General features: G+C 43.0%; 1 long non-coding RNA gene across 3 annotated transcripts in view; it reads left to right on the top strand.

Annotated features, from left to right (window-relative positions):
* Positions 1-20,078, top strand: part of LOC120385920 — a 63,654-nt gene that overhangs the window by 30,043 nt on the left and 13,533 nt on the right. For all 3 annotated transcript variants that reach the window (XR_005589417.1, XR_005589415.1, XR_005589416.1), the window contains exon 2: positions 11,666-11,726. This is a non-coding gene — a long non-coding RNA (uncharacterized LOC120385920). The remainder of the gene's footprint in view (positions 1-11,665; positions 11,727-20,078) is intronic.

Raw genomic sequence — 20,078 nt, 5'->3', positions numbered from 1 at the left:
CTTCAAATTTCCCATATAGTTAAAATAAATTAATCTTGTGCCTAGGCTAAATTTGAAGAAATTAAGTTAAGTTTATTAATGGTGGTTGTATCTAATTGCTATGATTATATAGCAGCTAGATAGGCTCAAGTAACTCTTACATTTGGCCATTCTGACATCAGAGAACTCAACCAATTGCCCTCCTTCTATAGCTAATTTGCATGTTAGTTGTAAAAAGTCAGTGGTACAACTGCAAGATATCTCAATGATAGATTACTTGGTCCAGCTGTCTCTGCTCTTGAAGAAATATTCCAGGCCTGCATACTAGCTTGAGCATCAGTGTGTGAAAGGCTCCCCATGGCACTGTTGTGTCAGTACTGATGCAGCATTGCTGGAGGAACTGAGACACAAATGCAAAGCACAGAGACATTTAGACTCTGGGACTGGGTTCTCCCTGCCTCCTCTTTACATAGGCAGACTGGTGTTGACACAGCCTTTTAAACCAGTAAGGTAATTGCAAAATAAATTCCAGATCCACCAATACACTTTCAGCCTGCTTTGCACCTGTAACTTGCTAGTAGAACGTGTGTTACCCATCCTCTCTGTGCCCAATCTATAGAGGATGGGAATCTGTGACTGCCCCAAATAGAGTGTCTTGGCTCTTTAGCTTGAGTTGAAGAGGATCATGGTTTTAGTTCTGAAGGTCCCTTGTCCATTGACCAAGCTAGCAGCTGTCACACTCAGTGTTCAAGTGAGGCAAAGTGGCTATAAATCCAATTTAACTGGCTAGTGTGCTCTGGCTGCTTTGGGCTGCAATGGTGTACCACGGAAGCTGCTGTACAGTAATGCTAAAAATAGGGGCTTGGGGGTGTCTTTAAAAATCAGTTTAATCTAAAATCTAGGATCACAAATGTTAAATGCTTTAGTCACAATTCTATGGTTACTGCATGATACTGTCACGGGGTAGCATTATGATGGTTCCAGGTGCCTTAGCTGTTCATTTCTTATCTGAGCATGTCTGGGTTTTGTTCTTTAAGCACAACCTTAAGTCTGGATTTACAATGCTTGGTTTTAGGATAACTACAGCATCCCTGAAACTACTTTCACTCTTTAGTTACTGAGATGTACTCTCAAGCTTAACCCTCTCTGAATGTAGGGTTTTTGTTTGTGTGGGGTTGTTTGGTCTGGGAATAGCACTATGATATTGATATTACTGTAACTGAGTGTGGCTGAATCCTTTGTCTTGGTCTGCAACTGATTCCTGTGTGTGAGAGAATCAACAGGGAATGTGGCACTGTGTAGTGTCCTGCAGTATGTTTGGCAACTGTGCACTCTAGCATGGAGCTCAGACCTTTCATTGCACACACGAGCAAGTGGACTTCTTGACAACTGCAAACATTTTGGTGCCCATTTCACAAGTGAGCAGAGGCTGAGTGTGTGGTACATGGCACACAAGACAGCAGCTAAAGCTTAAAATACCACAATCATATGTTACAGTTCTTAACTGCCACAAATGTGTTTGAAATGCACTGAATAGATTTAGAAATAATCTTGTTGATCACTCTAAGTTCACTCTACAATTTTATGTTTTGTAGCAAAATGTAACCCTTCGCTTTTCCTGTTACTTATAAGGACAGAGCAGGTAACTTCTAGATTGTGTTTTTCCAAATCTGTCACTGATTTGGGTCCTGGCTCCACTGTGACCAATCCCCTGGAGTTGCATCATAGACTCTCCATTGGGGGGGGATCACATATGGGTTTCAGGAAGTTGTGACCATCCTACCCTTCTAATATTGCTAGATAGAGAAGGTTGAGAGCCACTGAATTATAGCAAAATAGTGCCAGGTGCAGTTCAAACAATGTTTGGTCTCTCCAGTACAGATGGGACCAAACTGGGTCTTAATGCTGTTACTAAATATCATGATGGCCCTGCAGAGTCCAAGGTTGTTACACAACTCAGGAATATTGTTAGTGCTGAATCCCACCTGTGCAGACAATGCTTAGTCACATAAAACAATTATTTCGTAACCAGGTCCCCCAATGTGGTGGATTCCCATAAAGTTGATGAGACCTGGCAAGTCATTTAGGCAAAAGTTTTCAAACTTAAGTGCCTCTAGAAGAGGACTCAGCACTGGTGTGCCCTCTCATTGCTGAGTGTGGCTTAGCAGCTTTCCGCTCTAGCATCCCCTGCTGACCTTTGCTCTGGTGCTGGGTGGTCTTCCTTTTCCCATGACTTGACCCTCCAGCCCAGTCATGTCAAAGTCCACATAAAACAATACCCAAAGTTCCAGTCTCTTCTGCCCCCCTTATCTCAGTGTTACTAAGACCCATGGGTCCTCGCCCCCAGACATTCAATGTATACCACTCAGAGAAATCCTTACTCGAGTAAGTGTTAACACACTCAACTCCCAGTACTTTACTGAACCTGTCTTGGGTTCACCACAGTGAGAACCCCTCCTCTCCCAACCTCTTGGTAGGTCTCAGTTCTGTATGGAGCCCCCTTTCAGGCCTGTTGCAGTGAGAATCACCATCTCCTGTAGCCTTTGCCTTTTAACTGTCTGAACCTAGGATTTTCCCTGCCTCTAGCAGCCTTCCTTGACATCCTCAGCTTCCCAAACTTCCTCTCCAGATCTCATTCCTCCTCTTCATCAGGGCTTCCCACCTAATGTCTCAAGCTCAGCTTAATGTCTGAAAAGTTCTTTCTTACTCATTTCATAGCATGGCTTCTTCCTGGCTCCTCTAGCTCTGGCTCCAAACTTCAGACTTCTCTTAGCCTTTAGCCCAAGGGAAAACTCCCAGCTATCTCTCATTAAGATCTCCTTTCTGAGCCACTTCCACTGCCTTTTACTCCTGCTTCTATGAAGACCCAGCTGGGTTAGATTACCAGTTATGCCTGATACCCCTCCAGGTGCCGCTCAATGGCCTAATTGGGCTCAAGCTCCTGTTAATCCCTGATTAATCACTGTGCAGGGTTTACACACTCCATTACAGTGCCTCATGTTAGGCAGCTATATGCTCACCTAACTAATGAGATAACACCCACAGCTCTTGCTAACTCTGAAAATCAGGCCACTTTTATTTAGGATGCTAAATGTGGCCTTAGCCTTGATGCATCCAGATTGGCCTTAGCCTCTCTGTGGCTCAGTTAACCTTCTTATAAAATAAAGATATCTTCCTTGCAGGGATGCTAAATGGTCTAATGTTGGGATGCCATGTTATCCTAAAATTAAAAGGCACAGTGTATAGTCCAAGTATTAATATTACTGCAAGATATTACAGAGTGTTTATACTCTCTGAATCCCATTAAAGGTTAGATCCCCATTTAGACTCTCTTTCCCACAGTTGTGGAAGTCTGGCTGGCCATCTTCCATGTTGTTCCGACCACTCAGACTATGTTGACAATTGAGGACTTTAAGGGAAATCTCCCACCATCCGGTGTAGGTCTAGATGACCCAATAGTAAAAATGCAGGCTGTCACTGTGGGCTAGCACTAATGGAACTGCGCCAATGTTACTATAGTGCGGGCGGCTCAGACTTCCTTAAAATCCTTCAAGGCTATGATATCTGGGGGGAGGGGAGAAATATTCCTGGAAATTCCCATCGTAAACTTTTGATAAAAGTTCCTTATGCCCCTGAAGCTAATGGTCAGAACAAGCACAACTCTTTTTTTGTTGTTGTACTGTATTTGAAGGGAATTTGGCCAAAAGGTAAAAGATACATTTCAGTGTAATTAAATAAAATATATTTGGCTACAAAGAGTAATCAGCTGAGCAGCCAATGGAAAAATGTCTTAAATGGAGGATAATCAGAGAGACCAGGTTCAAACGTGAAAAACAATGCCATCATTCCAGACCAATTTATGAGCAGTTAACAATGTGTGTCTGAGACAGAGTGTATCTGAGGTGAGTTCAACAGGACAAAGAGAGATCATCTCATCCACTGGAAACTTGAGGGACATGCTATGTATTCCCATTCGACAGAGTTCAGGCTGGCACATATACACAAGATCCCATCAATAACCTTTTTCGGCTTGCACAATTAGTGTTCTCCAATTTTCATCCATCTTTGTTTTGTTTAAAGAACTCAAGTCATGCACACTAAGAAGTAAAATGTTGAAGTATGATTGGAAGAGTTTTGCTGAACTTTTCCAAATGTGTGTTTTATTTAGGGGGAAAATGGCAATCAGGCTTCGATCCAGTGCCACTGAAGGCAGGGTCAGGCCTTTAGAAGCCATCAGTTATAGTGTTCAGAAATTCCAAGTTTAACATTTGTGACTGAACTTGGTTAAAATCTACTTTTCATAGGGCTTTGTTGGTCAGCAGGCTGGGGTCAACTCATTTTAAAATCAAAATCTAGTAATCAGCTTCAGTCCAGGTAGCGATCCAAACTACAGCACTTAAGCACAACTATTCACATATCTGGAGTTGCGTAACTTAGGTCGCCTTAACCCCATAGTGTAGACCTGCCCTCAGTATGAGGCGATGGAAACAGCCACAAGCATGGTTGAGACAGAGCTCTTTTGATTCAGAATATCATCAGGCTGAATAATCACTGGTTTCACAATCTGTTACCATCCAATTTAAGTTCTCAGCCATTTTGACTTTACAAATTACACCTGTGAGACATACAGCTAGAGTGAGTCATGTATCTATGCCATGCCAATAGTTTTAGACCATTGGTGGTGCTACCTCTGATTTCACAACCACCACTCTTACTCTACGGAGAATTTGCATGCAACAAGTGTCATTGATTGTAAGAGAGACTACACAGAGGGTTGGTTACTTGGCTCAACTGCCCCAGTTCTTCAAAGCCACCCAAAGCAAGACAAATCACCCTGCACCCTCCCTCAAACAGTGGAAATGCCCTCCCTCTCTTGTTTGATGGGGCTCACAGTCTCTACAAGGATTGGGAAGTTCCTGAGCAGGAGATGGAAAGGAAGATAGGGCCCTCTGACTGTTCAGGCTGCCAGTGCTCTGGCTATTGCTCTGGCTGCTGCTGGTACATGTGGGGTGAACCCCTGAAGACAGGCCCGGCGCTTCCATTAGGTGACCCTAGGCGGTCACCTAGGGCGCCAGGATTCAGGGGGCGGCATTTTGTGCGCTCCCCACAGGGCGCACGGGAGCTTCCGGTTCCGCTCCCATCACGCCGCTGAAGAAGGACCTTCTGCCGACGTGCCGCGGAAAACAGCAGCAGGCAATTGAGCAGCTCAATGACTTCCACTGTCGCCTGCGGCATTTCGGCAGAGGGTCCTTCTTCGCCGGCGCAATGGGAGCGGAACCGGAAGCTCCTGCGCGCCCCATGGGGAGCACACAAAATGCCACCCCCCGAATTCTGACTAGGGCGCCAGAAACCCTGGCACCGCTCCTGCCTGAAGAACAATGCTCTATGCTGTTACATATGCCTAAAACCACCACTGACTGTTCACGGATTAGCTAGGAGGGGTATATAGTTATATACACTACTGGCTGTTCAATAGCTCACAGCCATTTTAGAGTGGGAAGTAAAGAAAAACACTGAGTTTGCAGGAGTGGGATTCAGTATGGCCAAGTGTAATTAAAAATTGAAGTCGAGCCAGGACACTGAGTTTTACACACCCCTACAGAAAGATTAAGTGTGGGGTGTGGGAGGAGACTGGCAAAAGTTCAGCATCTGTACTTTGCTACAATAAAAACTTGCTATAATTAAAAAAAAACAAAAAATCTTGTAGCTTCATTGCCTGTTGGCCTACACAATGATAAATTGGGCGTGAGAGGTGTGCCGGTGTTTAATCTGCAAGGGAGACAAAAAAATGGGGCACTGTGCAGTCTGTGCACAATACTCAGCACTCTGGGGTTCTGTCCAGTAAACCATTTATACCTGCTTATTCACATATGATGCCAAAAGGGTATTGCGGGGGAGTTTGAGCATTAGCTTACTAAACCCAGGGTTGTGAGTTCAATCCTTGAGAGGGCCATTTAGGGATCTGGGGCAAAAAAAAAAAATCTGTCTGGGGAGTGGGCCTGCTTTGAGCAGCGGTTGGACTGGATGACCTCCTGAGGTCCAACCCTGATATTCTATGAAATTCACAGACTGCACTAGCAACAAACAAATTGAACTATTTTTAGAAGAACCCAACTTAACCAAGCACCTTTGCTGGCAGGGATCAGCAGCCCTGCAGCTGCAAGAGCAAATATGAAAGGAATGGGAGAGGTTAGGAGGCAGAAAGGTATTTTTTGAGCTCTGCAGGACATTTAAAGAGAAATCTTTGGGATTCAGGTGCATAGGGGGAGCAGGGTTACCTTCCACTTGTTCCTAATTACAAAGGCAGTTAGGAAATTTTTAATTAACTTTAACTGCAAATGATTTGATGTGAGTTGGAGGAAACATTTTTTGGAACTCATCTTACTGTAACCAAGTTAAGAAACTTGATTGTGTCTAGAAAGCACAAACTTAAATCAACAGCATAAGACATCTAAAAAAGTTCCTTTCAAGTCTGGATCCCTTAAGTACCTCTGCCAGTTATTCAGATTTTTATACCCATTTTAGTGTTTGATAACTAGGTACATTTTAAAAGCAGCCATTTTATCAAGCACTCTAAAGACTGTGCTAATTATTTTCAGGTGGATTTTAAAAAAAAACATTTAAGAACTTCTGCCTTTTAGTATCTGGGCTCCCTATAATGCTCCATACTCCCCAATCAAACACTCCCTAACCCAAGAGAATAAACTAGAAACCACAGCCACTGCTCCTGCCAGAAAATTATTGCACACCACTTTAAAACTTTAGGTCCATAGAGTAATAGAGGTGGAAGACATTAAAATGAGAAAATATCCTTGAAATTTTACTCATGTCCTATAACTTACAGGATTCCATATATACAGAGACAGCTTATCCAGCATCTATATTGTATCTTATAAACAATTTTAGGACTAGCAGCCTGACTTACATTTGCTTTTGATCATGTCTCTGCCAAACAGTGCTAGAGAGCAGGACTTCTGCTTGCTCCCATTTTTGCTTACTGTTGAACACAAATTCTGCTGTTAGAGGAAAACACCTAACCATCCCATGAACTGGATCGAAGGGAGTCTATTCCCTGTAAAATATGCTCATGTAATGCCTATTAATATATGAAGGGGAAGGTAGTCTACTTGATCCTGACTTGTTATTTACCAACTTTAAAGACATACCTGAAAGGGAGCAGATGCCTGGCTAGCGTCCCATTGTAAGAATGTTATGACCATTATTTGCAGGCCTTTGCAGCCAATACCAGCCATCAGCAGTAGAAGATGAGTGGCTGGGGCCTCCTTATCTGCCTAGCTATTTTTATATGGTGCCTATCACCTTAGGATTCAAGTAGCATAAACGCAGAGAGGGGCCCCTGATCTTACAAACTATTCTACATGGGGCCTGTGTGTACCTGGAGCCCCACCCTGCTTGGGCACAGGTTTTTTTCCCTTGCAGAGCAGTATGCATAACCGGGGCTTAAAGACAGACAAGCTTTAGGTTGATATTAGTCCAGAGGATTGGAAAAAATTACCAACATGTTCACAAGGGAGCTCTAGCCTCACAGCTGCTCCTCCCTTTGGTAGGCATGTTCAGTTTAACAGAGCACTGGAAATGCACAGGTTTTGGGAAATAAGTGTTCTTGGTCTCCTTTTTCTTATTGCCTGTAAAATGGCAGGAGACTTTCAAAGCAACACCAAATCCTGTTTAGTTTTTAATGTTCTTTTTTAAAGAAAAGTTACTTGTCTAGATCCAGCCCTTTTCACCTTAACTTTCCATCACACCACATAAAACTCCTGTATATTTTGGCACTAAACAAGAAATAATTTTTTCCCTCCTTTTCTTTTTCGAACACAAAACAGGAGCTCACGTGCTCTCTCTCTCTCAGCTTTGGAATGTAGTTCTGCACAAACACAGAATGTGCAAATAATGGAGCAAGGAAACACCATTAAATTTTGTAGACAATCAAATGTATTCTATGCACAGCAGCTAGTTTCTCTTGCCCTCTGCAGAAGTAAAGATTTACTAGTGTTCTGGGAAGGGATAAAGAATCAAACACCTCCCTACAAAATCCAGCACAAACAGCTTGGAAATGGCCCTATGCTACATCACCTTCTGAAAAGGTCGATTTCACTCCTACATGATGGTGCAGGCAAATTGATAGGCCCCCAAACGAATGTACCCTGAGAATTCAGTGTAAGGGTACTGGATTTTTGTGATCACAGGGTTGGGCACGCGCACGAGCATGTGCCCAGAAAGGTGTGCCACTGTTCTTATGAATCATCTAATCAAAGGCCCTATCTGCATAAAGGAATTGTTACCTAACTACAATCAACGTAGTTAAATTCCATAATGTAGGCAGGGCCTGAGGCATTTCTTAAGCTCTCATCACCATAGTATATTGGCATCAGGCAAGCCAGTTATGTCAACTAAATTCTTGTTTGTAATCCCATTGATGTAGTATTTGATAGGAATGGAATGGAGGGACACTGTGACATGAACGTCTCACACAGGCCTGTGGCTGCAATATACCGTGTGTTTGGGTTGATTGGTGGTGGATTGTCTCCCTGCTGAGAGCTGGGATTTCAGTCTGACTTTGAAAGAAGATTGTTCTTTTAAATCTCTCTCAAACAAAGATCAGATTCCCTTTTAAGGCAGGTTAATTTTGGGGTGTAGCAGCCTTGATAGTGTTTTCTGCAGTCCTAAGAACAATAGTAAGAAGCTCTTGCAAAGTAGCATGTAGAACTGTGATGTGTATATGGACCATTTCAGCAGGGAAAACATGTCTCTCCTTTCCTGCAGAGAAGTCTGGTTCAGAGCCTACAATGCTTTGGCATCCCAGAGGGAAGAAGATAAAAAACACAGAAGAATTTAAGAGCAAGGGGAATCTCCCTGCAAAGGGAATGGGTACTACTGAAAATAAGGAAGCAAGAATTAAAAAAAAAAGAAAAAAAAAAAGGCATCATACCTTCTTAGGGAACGTGCACACACAGTGATCCTATTGGGCTTGCCTGCCCATCTTCAGGCTCCTCTGTTAGGTCCTTGCACCCTGATAATATATTGTATGTAATGTTCCAAGCATAGTGAATATTGCCGTTCCATTACGGCACTGTTTTTAATGAGGCACAACGTTTATGTCCCAAAGAAGCTTCCTGGAACCTAACCTTATTCTCCTCCCTTCCTCTTAGCCTCCCTCCCTCAAAGATTGTTGCCTCCAGCAAGGAGGGTTTCACTGGGCTCCCTTTGGAGCTCATTAGCATTGTTGTTTCAGCCAGGCAGTAGGACTAATAGAGAAAAATGTGCAGCATTCGCTCCCCACCCAGGACTCAGCCTGCTGCCCCGGTAGTGAACACCCAAACTCAGATGCATAGCCATACACTAGCCAGCCAGCCCTAAACACAACGCTTACATGCAAGACATGACATACAGTGCCTACTACTGATTTTTATGGACCCCTAAATGTCCCAGTATGTAGGCAGGATGCCAAACGTAATGGAACAGTAGTAGCTAGGATGGCTTTGCATTTATATAATACTTGCAAACACTAATTAAGCTCCACAATATCCCAGTGAAGTAGGTGGTGTTATCCCTGTTTTACAGATGAGGAAATTGAGGCACAAAGTAATTAGTTTTCTCATAGTCACTATTGCAGCCGGGAACAGAATCCAGGCATCCTGACTTCTAGTCCCTTCTAACACCTAAACTCACTCTTGTAAAAAGAGGGCATCTCACTAGCTGGGCTGGAGTTTCCACCACAGGGTTGATGGTTGGCCTAGTACAAGCCACGGACTCTTAGTCCTGGTAGTGGCCCCACCCTTGTGGCCCTACTTACTTTACTTCAGGGGAAGGGAGGGAAAACAAAAGTTCAGGTCAACACAAACCAAGCCCCTCCTGGGGTCGCTAACCAGACCAAACAAAAACTGCCTGAGGCACCACCTTGTTTCGGGTGTGCCTGGGTAGCAGCGTTTTTGGGTAGCTGCATCAACCCCTCCCTACCTTACCCTGGGATAGCTGAACTCCTCCTAGAGCTGGCAGGCTTCTAGCAGGAAGGATCCGCCTGCTGTTCCAGGACCTAATCTAGTTGCTCCCTTCTCAGTGTTTCCTGTCTTGGGTACTGCAGCATCCTCCTTTTAAAACCTGCCTTCCTACCATGCCTGATTGACAGGCCAGGGGGTGGGGTGCACACACTCAGCCTGTTAGGATGGCATTTGTACACCCCATCACAGCTCTTAGATTCCAATACATACTGAAAGAATTGTCAGAGGAATTGGGTAAGGTAGGCAACTGAAGAAGTCTTCTTCCAGGTGTTTAACTCCTTAAGCAAATACATTCTAACTTCCACATCTCTTGTTCAGGCAGCAAGAGTGTATGTATCTGAGACTGGCTGCTTAAAAGCCAGTACATTTCCCCTCCCCTGCAGTAAGGATATTTTCTATTTAAAACGTCAAAGAGAAAACATCACCAAATTTGTTTCTTCTTGCAGCAAGTGGCATCCACTGATGGGTCCTTACTATGTGATAGCTGAATTCATACCTGACTCCCAATCCTGTGTCCATTTGTCACTAAAAGACCCTAGATAGAATGCCAAAACTCCCATAGACCTCTGCGAGGATAGGACCGTATTCTTTGGAGTTAATTGCACCAGCTCAGTATTTAGCCTGTTATTAACCATGGATCCAATCCTGATATATAGGGTATATGAACTAGGCTCTCAACTGCACTCTTGAAAGTGCCAATGAGAATTAGTCATTCCTATATTTGGTGCTAAGTACAATCTGTTGTGTCCTGTTACATAGAATAAAAATTGGAATCTCTGAGCATGAGGATTGTTCAGAAGCATAAAAGAAAGACTTAAAACTGTCACTCTCAGGTGTAAATGGCTCATTGAAGCCTTTCTTTGGAGTGCAATGATGAGGGGGAATTGCTCTTCTCTGATGAGAGATTGTGTTTTCTTCTCTAGGAGAATGCTGCTCTCTTCCTCCCCCCAATTTAATAATGCACTAAATTGGTGGGCCTCTTAGCAAGTGATTCTAGTCAACTTCAGTATCTATTTGCAATCACATGTGCTTGGAGAAGCCCACTTATGCCTCTATTTGAGAGACCAGAGGGAAGTTAGAAGAGATGAATTACCGCACCCCATTAGCACTCTAGAAAAACCCTTTGAAATGAATCACTGATGGCTGAATGTACAAGATTTATATAATGAAATACAGTTTAAAAAAAAAAAGTGAGGCAAAGTTGCTCAGACTAAGTGTACAACCTGTACTCCACCCTCAACTAAATTACTCTCTTAGCAACTGAGGGTAGGGATTGGGAATGTATCCAGGGATAGGAGGGTGGAGGAGAGCTAGGGCATTAGCAGATGGTGGTTTCCCACATGAAAAGGAGGAAGAGGGAATCCTTGGTTGTGCCCCAGACAAGACAGAGATCAAAGATGAGACAGCCAGATTCCCCAAGATTTGACATTTTCTGCAGAGGGTTCTGGAGCTGATGCCATAATCACCATGCATTATTACAATTATTTTGCACCCCTCCCCTTCCTCCCAAAAAAGAGAACTGTGTTGTCTGAACTGGCCTTGGGAAAATGGTTACCAGATGCTAAGAACCCTTTGTTTTTATTTATTCTGTCTAGCACATGAAATGTACAGAAAGGCAATAATTACTCAAAACGTTGCACATGAGAGCTATCTTATTCGCTTTACAGAAAGAAAGGGAGCCAGGTAGGGGAAAAAGAGGGAAAAATGCAAAAGCAGCCATTTGGAAAGGTAAGGGCAAGTGGCCTGTTGTCCCTCCTTGTGCTACAATCCCATGTAATTTCATAAGCTAAGCAATGTGGGTCTGTTTCAGTATTTGCATAGGAGATCTGCAAGGAGCACTATTGCTATGCTGTAGAAAGTGGTGGTGACTCAGCAACATGCACTCTCCCCTCTGATTTGCTGTTGAACCAGTGACCCAGCATGGAGTCTCTCTCTCTCGCTGCTTCTCTCTGAAGTCCTGGTCATGAGTGTGTAGTGCCAGGGGGTCTCAAACTGGGGGTCGGGACCCTTCAGCGGGTTGCAAGCTGTCAACCTCCACCCCAAACCCCACTTTGCCTCCAGCATTTCTAATGGTGTTAAATATATAAAAAGTTTTTTTTAATTTATAAGGGGGGGGGGGTCATCAGAGGCTTGCTATGTGAAAGGGGTCACCAGTAAAAAAGTTTGAGAGCCACTGGTGTAGTGCTTTTTATCAGGTGGTGGTGGAGCTTGTCTCTGGTGACCTGGCCAAATTTCTTCTTGGGATAATGTCCTTCTGCTTAGCTAAAATACACCCAGAAGTTTCAACTGGATACAATGGGTTTTTTTCCTTCACTTCCTGTCTCAAAACTGTTGCATAGTGTAAAGATCAATTCAACAACTGCTGCATCTCAGGGTGTGCTGAAATGCACTCTCCATATCCCTTCCCTATCTCACAGGGTGTTGTGAGACTCTTAAAATTAGATCATGGATGGAAAGGTGGTGGAATCTCCATCCTTAGAGGTTTTTAAGGCCCAGCTTGACAAAGCCTTGGCTGGGATGATTTAGTTGGCGTTGGTCCTGCTTTGAGCAGGGGATTGGACTGGATGACCTCCTGAGGTCTCTTCCAACCCTTATCTTCTATGATTTTATTAAAGCCCGATAGAAGTAGGAAGTATTAATACTTGTTCCCTACTTCATAGACATTTATGATACAGTTCTGTGTTGTCAGGAGGCATAGGGCCTAATTTAAAGTGTGCTGCACTTCGGCTACTCTGCTGCTAAAGTAGATGCAGAAGCAGACTAAGGGCTCAATTCAAATCAAAATGAGTTTTCTGGTCATGGTACCTCTCTGGCACTTCCTGTTCAGGAGCCAAAGCTTGTAGGGTACTGTTCCCACAGAGACAAGGCCTTTAGCAAAATTTCGTGACTGGTGCAGAGTAAGAAGTCAAAGTCCTATATATATACACACACACACCCCGGTGATGCAAGAAAATGCAACTGAACATATTCAGAGAAGTCAATATTGATACATGGGGAAGAATCCTCAGAAGCAGATTGGTGGTTAAATTGGTGCTGGATTAACCTCTTTTTAAAAAAAATTATGACTGGCTTCTACAGTGCTCATCATTTGGCTGCCTGGAATTGGACGATGTGTACAGAAAGGAGGGAGGGAAAAAATCATGCGGTTCATCTCTGTGCAAGACAGGATCAGCCACACCACTAACTAGTCCAGCCCTCTGACCCTAAATGTGTGGTGCAGCCAAGTCATTTGCAGGCTGCACCCGGAGAATATCATTTATAGACTCATAGACTTTAATGTCAGAAGAGACCATCGTGATCATCTAGTCTGACCTCCTGCACGTTGCAGGCCACAGAACCTCACCCACCCATAAGCCCATAACTTCTGGCTGAGTTACTGAAGGCCTCAAATCATGGTTTAAATCTTCACCTAATTTTGAACCTAAACTTGTTGATGGACAGTTTATATCAATTTTTTCTTGTGTCTACATTGACACTTAACTTAAATAATTCCCCTCCCTCCCTGGTATTTATCCCTCTGATGTATTTATAGAGAGCAATTAGTCTTCTTTTGGGTAGGTTCAACAAGACAAGCTCTTTGGCGGTCATAAAGTAGGTTTTCCATTCCTTGCATCATTTTAGTAGCCTTTCTCTGCACCTTTCAGTTTGAATTCATCTTTCTTAAACGCTGGACACCAGAACTGCACACAATATTCCAGATGAGGTCTCATCAGTGCTTTGGATAATGGTACTAATTCTTCCCTGTCTCTACTGGAAATATCTTGCCTGATGCATCCTAGGACTGCATTAGTCTTTTTCATGGCACATCACATTGACGGCTCATAGTCATCCTGCAACCAATAGACCCAGGTCTTCTCCTCCTCTGTCCGTTCCAACCAATAAGTCCCTAGCTTATAGCAAAAATTCTTGTTGTTAGTTCCTAAATGCATGACCTTGCACTTTGCACTATTAAATTTCATCCCATTTCTATTCCTCCAGTTTACAAGGTCATCCAGAACTTCTTGACGATATTACGGTCCTCCTCTGTATTGGCAATACCTCCCAACTTTTTGTCACAAGCACATTTTATTAGCACAATCCCACTTTTTGTGCCCAGGTCAATAATAAAAATGTTAAATAATATTGCTCCCAAGACCGATCCCTGAGGAACTCCACTAGTAACCTCCATCAAGCCTGACAGTTCACCTTTCAGCATGAACTGTTGTAGTCTTCCCTTTAACCAGTTCCTTATCCACCTTTCAGTTCTCATATTAATCCCCAGCTTCTCCAATTTAACTAATGATTTCCCATGTGGAACTGTAGCAAATGCCTTACTGAAATCCAGGTTGATTAGATCTACTGCATTTCCTTTGTCCATTTCTGCACCACTTAATTTTTGTGCCTAGAATCCTAAAGCCCTGATTCTCTAGAGCTTCAGCACAGGTCCTTATTTTTGTGCCTGTAAGTAATTGTTGGTGCATTTTATAGTACTTGGACATCTATCTGATCTACAGACAAAATCAGGTATTTAAACATTCTCTCGGCTCTAAAATGCCTGCAGTTATTTGTGGATATAAGAATTGGAGGCCTTCTGGAAAATAGGTTTGGATTTTTTAAAATACTCCTCCTTTTCTTTTAAATGGAAACTCCCCCCCTGCGGGAACACTTCCCCAGATTCACATGCTTTAAAGGAGTCCAAATGCTTGTTAGAGACCTGCGACCTGGGTAAAATGGCTGTGCACAAAAGTTTTGCCAGAGGGGAAAGCGTTCGTTGGAGTGAGTAATTAGTTTGTCAGACAGTACAATGGCTTCCCCCTTCTGTAAATACACAGCATTCACTAAGGTGGGTGGCTGCTTTTTTTTGTTTTTTTTTGTTAATAGTATGGAAAAGTCTGTCTAAGTCCAGAAATGTTAGAGGTCTCACCTGTAGAGACTGGCTTATACAGTAGCAGCGTGAGAGAAATGGTAGTTATTTGACAGGGTTTCTCAAGGCTAAAATGCATAAAACACAGCAGATTGCAGTCGCCTTTGTCATCTTTAATATGAAGATCCCAGCATGCGTTTCTCCACTCTGATCTACACAAAAGTTGCTCAGCTCAAGATAGGGGCTTGTTGTGTCCATGGTAACATGTTTCTATTAAAGATGAGGGTCACAGGTGACCGCCTGACTTGAGACAGAGCATTGCCTGATGAGACCTGTAGTCTCAGAGAGCAACACCTAAATTCTAAACGTGTGAGTAGAACTCCGCATGCAAACAAGCCTCATGCTGGACAACCTGTTTTTGTAATGGCAGTTTCTGCACAGAGTTATAGTCTTTGTTTGCCTCTTCTCTCCTAAATTCCTAATCTCCCTGAGTGCTGTTCTCCTCCAGTATATTCCATCAAGTGTTTCTAATATCTAATTGCATATGACTGATGAGCCTGAACTACATGACAGTGTTGCCAAGAACCACTTTTTAGAGCCTGCTCAGCCAGTCATAACACACTGCATGACTGTTAAGAGTTTATAGTTTGTGTACATAACACCCTCTGAGTACTGGAGTGTGGTTTATCCAAATAGAAAAGAATGGAGATGAATGAATGAATGTAGGAATGACTTTTGGCCAGGAAATACTTTAATTTTAATTAGGAGAAAGGGGGTGAGAGGGGCATGTGGAGTCTTTCTTCTCTCACAAAAGAAGACTAATGTTTACAGCTGTGGGCTCGACCTCAGAGCATCCCACATAATGCTAGCGCTGAAATGTTTTGATTTGTTAGGAGTGTGATGTTAGACCTGATAACCTTACATTAAAAACAGTGAAATAAAGGGAAACATCTGACTAGGGAGGAATCCATTTTTTTCTTTATTTCCCCCCTACCTTTCCCTTTCAGCTGCCTTCATAGAGAAACAAGTTCAGACAGCTGCCCATTCACACAGGCCCCATCTCTTTGAAGAAAGATTGGTCCATTACTGTAGCTTTCCTGCATCACCATAGCTTTCTCTCACCTCTCCACTGAGTGCCCATTTTAGGAAATAAGCGATGGAGCCAATTGATCACCACCACTGCTATTAAAACGGGGGACTCCCAGTCCTGAGAATCACATTAAGGGACCCGTATCCCACTGTGTATGAGGACTTGTCAGATCTAGGCATTTTGTTCAATAGCCTGTTTGTGCAAGAGCACTCCCATCGCCATTAAGAAAGTGATAATCATTGTTTAGAAATTATAATTTCTCCCTCCGCAGGGCAACAAAATGTTTAAATCTTTATTGCCATCTGTGTTATTCCTCATCAGTCTCAGTAAATCGGGTCTGTAGAGAGAGGATGTTTTGAGAAAGACTGATGCAAAATAGGCATTAAACACCCCAGCCTGCTAAGTAGTGAACATATACATTCCTTCGTCTTTCTCTTATTAGTAATGTATTTATAGAACCTCTTCTTATTGCCTATTGTCTTGTACTCCTGCTTAGCAATTTTTCCATGTTTCCACTTTTTATAGTATTCCTTTTTGATTTTCAGGTATTTAAAGAGCTCCTCTTACTGTTCTTCCTATCTTTTCTTGGCATTGGGATAGTTTAAAGTTGTATCTTTTAATATAGTCTCTTTGAGAAAGTGCTAGCTCTTCTGAACTCCTTTTCCCCTTGAGTTTTCTTCCCATGGGACCAGTTCTCTGAGTTGGTTAAACTCTGCTTTTTTGAAGTCCCTTGTCCTTATTCCGCTGCTTTCACGCTTTTCTTTCCTTAGAATAATGAAATATATCATTTCATGATCACTTTCCCAAGTGGCATTCTAGCTTCTCATTCACAACGAATTCCTCCTTGTTAGCCTGAATCAAGTCTAAAATGGTTGCCTCCCCCAAATTACTTCCTTCTCCTTCTGCAACAAGAATTTGTCCCCAATACATTCCAACTTATTGAACATTTTGTGTTTCACTGTATTACTTTTCCAACAGAGGTCTGCGTAGTTAAGTCCCCCATTACTATCAGGTCTTGTGTTTGGGATATTTGTTGTTTGTTCTATAAATGCCTCATCCACCTCCTCTTCCTGATTTGGTGGTCCATAGTAGACCTTTATGATGACATTGCCCCTTTTTATTTTTACCCAGTGACTTTCAACTGATCTGCTTCTCACCTCCTTCTGGACCTCAAATGTATAAATTCTTGGTGTATGATGCAACACCTCCTCCCTTTTGAACCCGTCCTTCCTGAACAAGCTGTACCCTTCAACATCAATATTCTAGACATGAGATTTATCCCACCAAGTCTCTGTGATGCCAATAACAACATTTTACATGTGTACTAAGACATCCAGTTCTTTCTGCTTATTCCCCACACTCCTTGCATTTGTTTATCAACATCTAATATATTGAATAGATTCCCCCCACTGTTTTCCCTTGTTTCTCCTATGCCCTTATTGACATTTTCCATCCCCCTCCTCCCCCACCTCCAAATTCTTGACTTCGGTGTAGGTCACCTTCTTTTATACTTACCTGTGGGCTTTTGTCACGTGACCTCTTTGAACCTAATTTGAAGTCCTCGTCTCTAGGTTGGAGAGTCAGTGTCCTAAGATGCTCTCCCCCTTCTTTGTCAGGTGGACTGCCATCTCGTCCCACCAGCTCTCCCTCACAAAACAGCATCTTTGTTCCCACCACTCAGATTTTGAAGCTCTCCTTTTACAGTGTGAAGTTGTTCTGAGCCATTGTGGCTGTCAAGCCAGTCTCCCTCTCTGGTGATCAACACCACCGGGCCTGCTGAGTCGACAGCCAGCCAGGCTGAAACAATAGAGCAAGTTAATGGAGCAAAATAACCATCAGTGTTTCCCATTAAAAGGAATTTTTTATATAGTGCCTGTAATTTTCTCCCAGCTCACTCAAACACCTCACAGAATAAACAGTTTCTGTATTATCCCCTTGTAAATGAGACCACAGGATCATAAACTTTAATTTGTTGCTTTTGGCTGCTCTCAGGTTTGGCAGACAATTAAACCAATTCATTAGCGAGTTCAGAGGCACATTTTTGGCCATGCCTTGCTTCAAGGGCTATGTGAGGTAATCCCATGAGCTCATCCACTGCAGGGTGCAAAAAATGTCCAGTATCTTTCTCACATGATGCCTCAATACTATAAATTTCCTAGGTGCATTCTAGGTGGTTTTTTTGCCCTTCACATTGGTTTGCAACATCCAGAAGATGCATCACTGTTGGAGGCTGGGTAGCCCACTGGCCTGATGTGTTGGACAAAGTCTATGTTGATCAGTAGGATGAATATCACTTGTGATGGGGCTGAAGGTTTACATTTAGGGAGTGGGCCAGTAAACTGCCCCAGAACAGTTCATAGCTGAGTTTTGGGGAAGTCTCATTTGTATATGAGCTTTAGAGCTCTCCCCACAAGATGTAAATAATTCATCAACAATTCCTTGGATGTCCAACCAATTTCAGAATCCCCAATTCCAGCTGGAGAATCAAGGCTAGACTGTCAACCCAGCTAGATTGTCTCTCTGATTTTAACCTTTTGTTGCTATCAGTTTAATGTATAATGAGGCTAGAGGTTGCTTTTAAAACAAAAGACTTAATATTATTTTTATGAAGGCAATAGGGCCTGGATCTGACCAGTCTTAAAACTGCAATCTGTTGGGGATGCGCTCTGGATATTTTTAATTTCTCAGAAACTGTAGTGTTTTTTTTTAAATAGCTCCTAGTTTTGTAACCCCTACAAACTCCCCATGGTTTTGTTCTTCTCCCTCCTGACTGTAGCTGCATTTTACTTTTCTCAGAGCAGTGATGGCCATCAGCATTCTCATTAGTTTAAGCAGGCCGATGATCTCTTTAGTAGCCTCTGGGGTAAGTATGAACATTTATGAGGGGAGAAACCTCTTCGATTGTGTGTCTCTCATATTTCTTTGCTGACACAGACAGAGAGAGAGACAGACTACCGCACGGCTTCCTATATCTGACTGGGTTAATTCATTTAGGACAAGCGCATGCTTCATTTGTCCCAGGGCTAAGCCCTGGCATCTCTAGGGGCTTGGCAGTTCATAGCCCCAGCACCTCTGGGCTTGCCGCATCAGTTATGAAAGTAAAAAGAATTGCTTGAGTCCCAGCACCTAATTGTTTGATCCCTGGCACCTCTTTCATTACAAATTACGCACTGGTCAAGTGCTAGCTGTGGTAGCCCTTACACAAGGTGTTGGATACATTCTTAGATGCAGGTGTGGCATTATTAGCAGATGGTAAATACCTGGGGAAGAGGGAAATAATCTTACTTTCAGGAAGGGGCCTGAAATGCTTTAGGTTAGTTTTCCTCCAATTTTCCTTCTACAAACGAGATGCTCTTAAACATCATCTTCCACCCCCTCTAAGAAGCATAACGCCCCACTGCCTGGTTCTCTAACCCAACAAACCACCAAGAAAGGTTTTGTGGTCCACAGCCCCCAGGCTGAGATCCACTCTAGAAGAAAGTATCTTATGTGATGTGTGTTGTAGCATGAGGTCAACTCCTTTCTCATGCCTAACAGAAAAACAGTTCCAGGATCTCAACTCCCATCTAGTCATAAAGAAAGGGGGTCATGCCCCCCCGAGACCTGGCCATAACTCACCCAGCTCCCAGAATTTATGGCTCCTTTGCTGAGATCATTTAAGCCCATTTCTCTGCCAAGGCAAGATTTTTTTGTGTGCAAAGCCTTCTCTGAGGATAGCTCTTCAGAAAAGAGTTTCCAAGGGAAAATAAAATTGCACCCAATATAAACACTATGAATGAAATGTTTTGAGCAATGAAACCAAACAGCATCTAAAACTCCATTTTTCTGATTGGTGTCTTGAGCTTGGCATACAAAAAGTTTTCCTTTAATTTTTACTTTCAGTGAACGGGCTGTCAAGAGCAAAGCTGGGAAACGTCCCTCAGGAGTTGGCGCTCCAGCTGTCTCTCTCTCAGCTTGTAATCCTTGTGACATTTGTCAGGAGGCTGCTCACCACCACAGTAACATGGATCCCACAGGGTGGAGAGGGAGATCCAAGCCCTTCTCTGTCATCTAGCTGAAACTGCTGACAAAGCAAAAGTTTCAAGTAGCAAAGCAAAAACCAAGAAGCCTTGTTTGTAGAGAGCGAGCTCCCTCAGTTTTGAGCACA

Source organism: Mauremys reevesii, linkage group 18 (genome assembly GCF_016161935.1).
Source record: "Mauremys reevesii isolate NIE-2019 linkage group 18, ASM1616193v1, whole genome shotgun sequence".
Classification (NCBI taxonomy): domain Eukaryota; kingdom Metazoa; phylum Chordata; order Testudines; family Geoemydidae; genus Mauremys; species Mauremys reevesii.
Note: the sequence above shows the minus strand (reverse complement) of the source record. Positions and strands in the feature narration are given on the sequence as shown.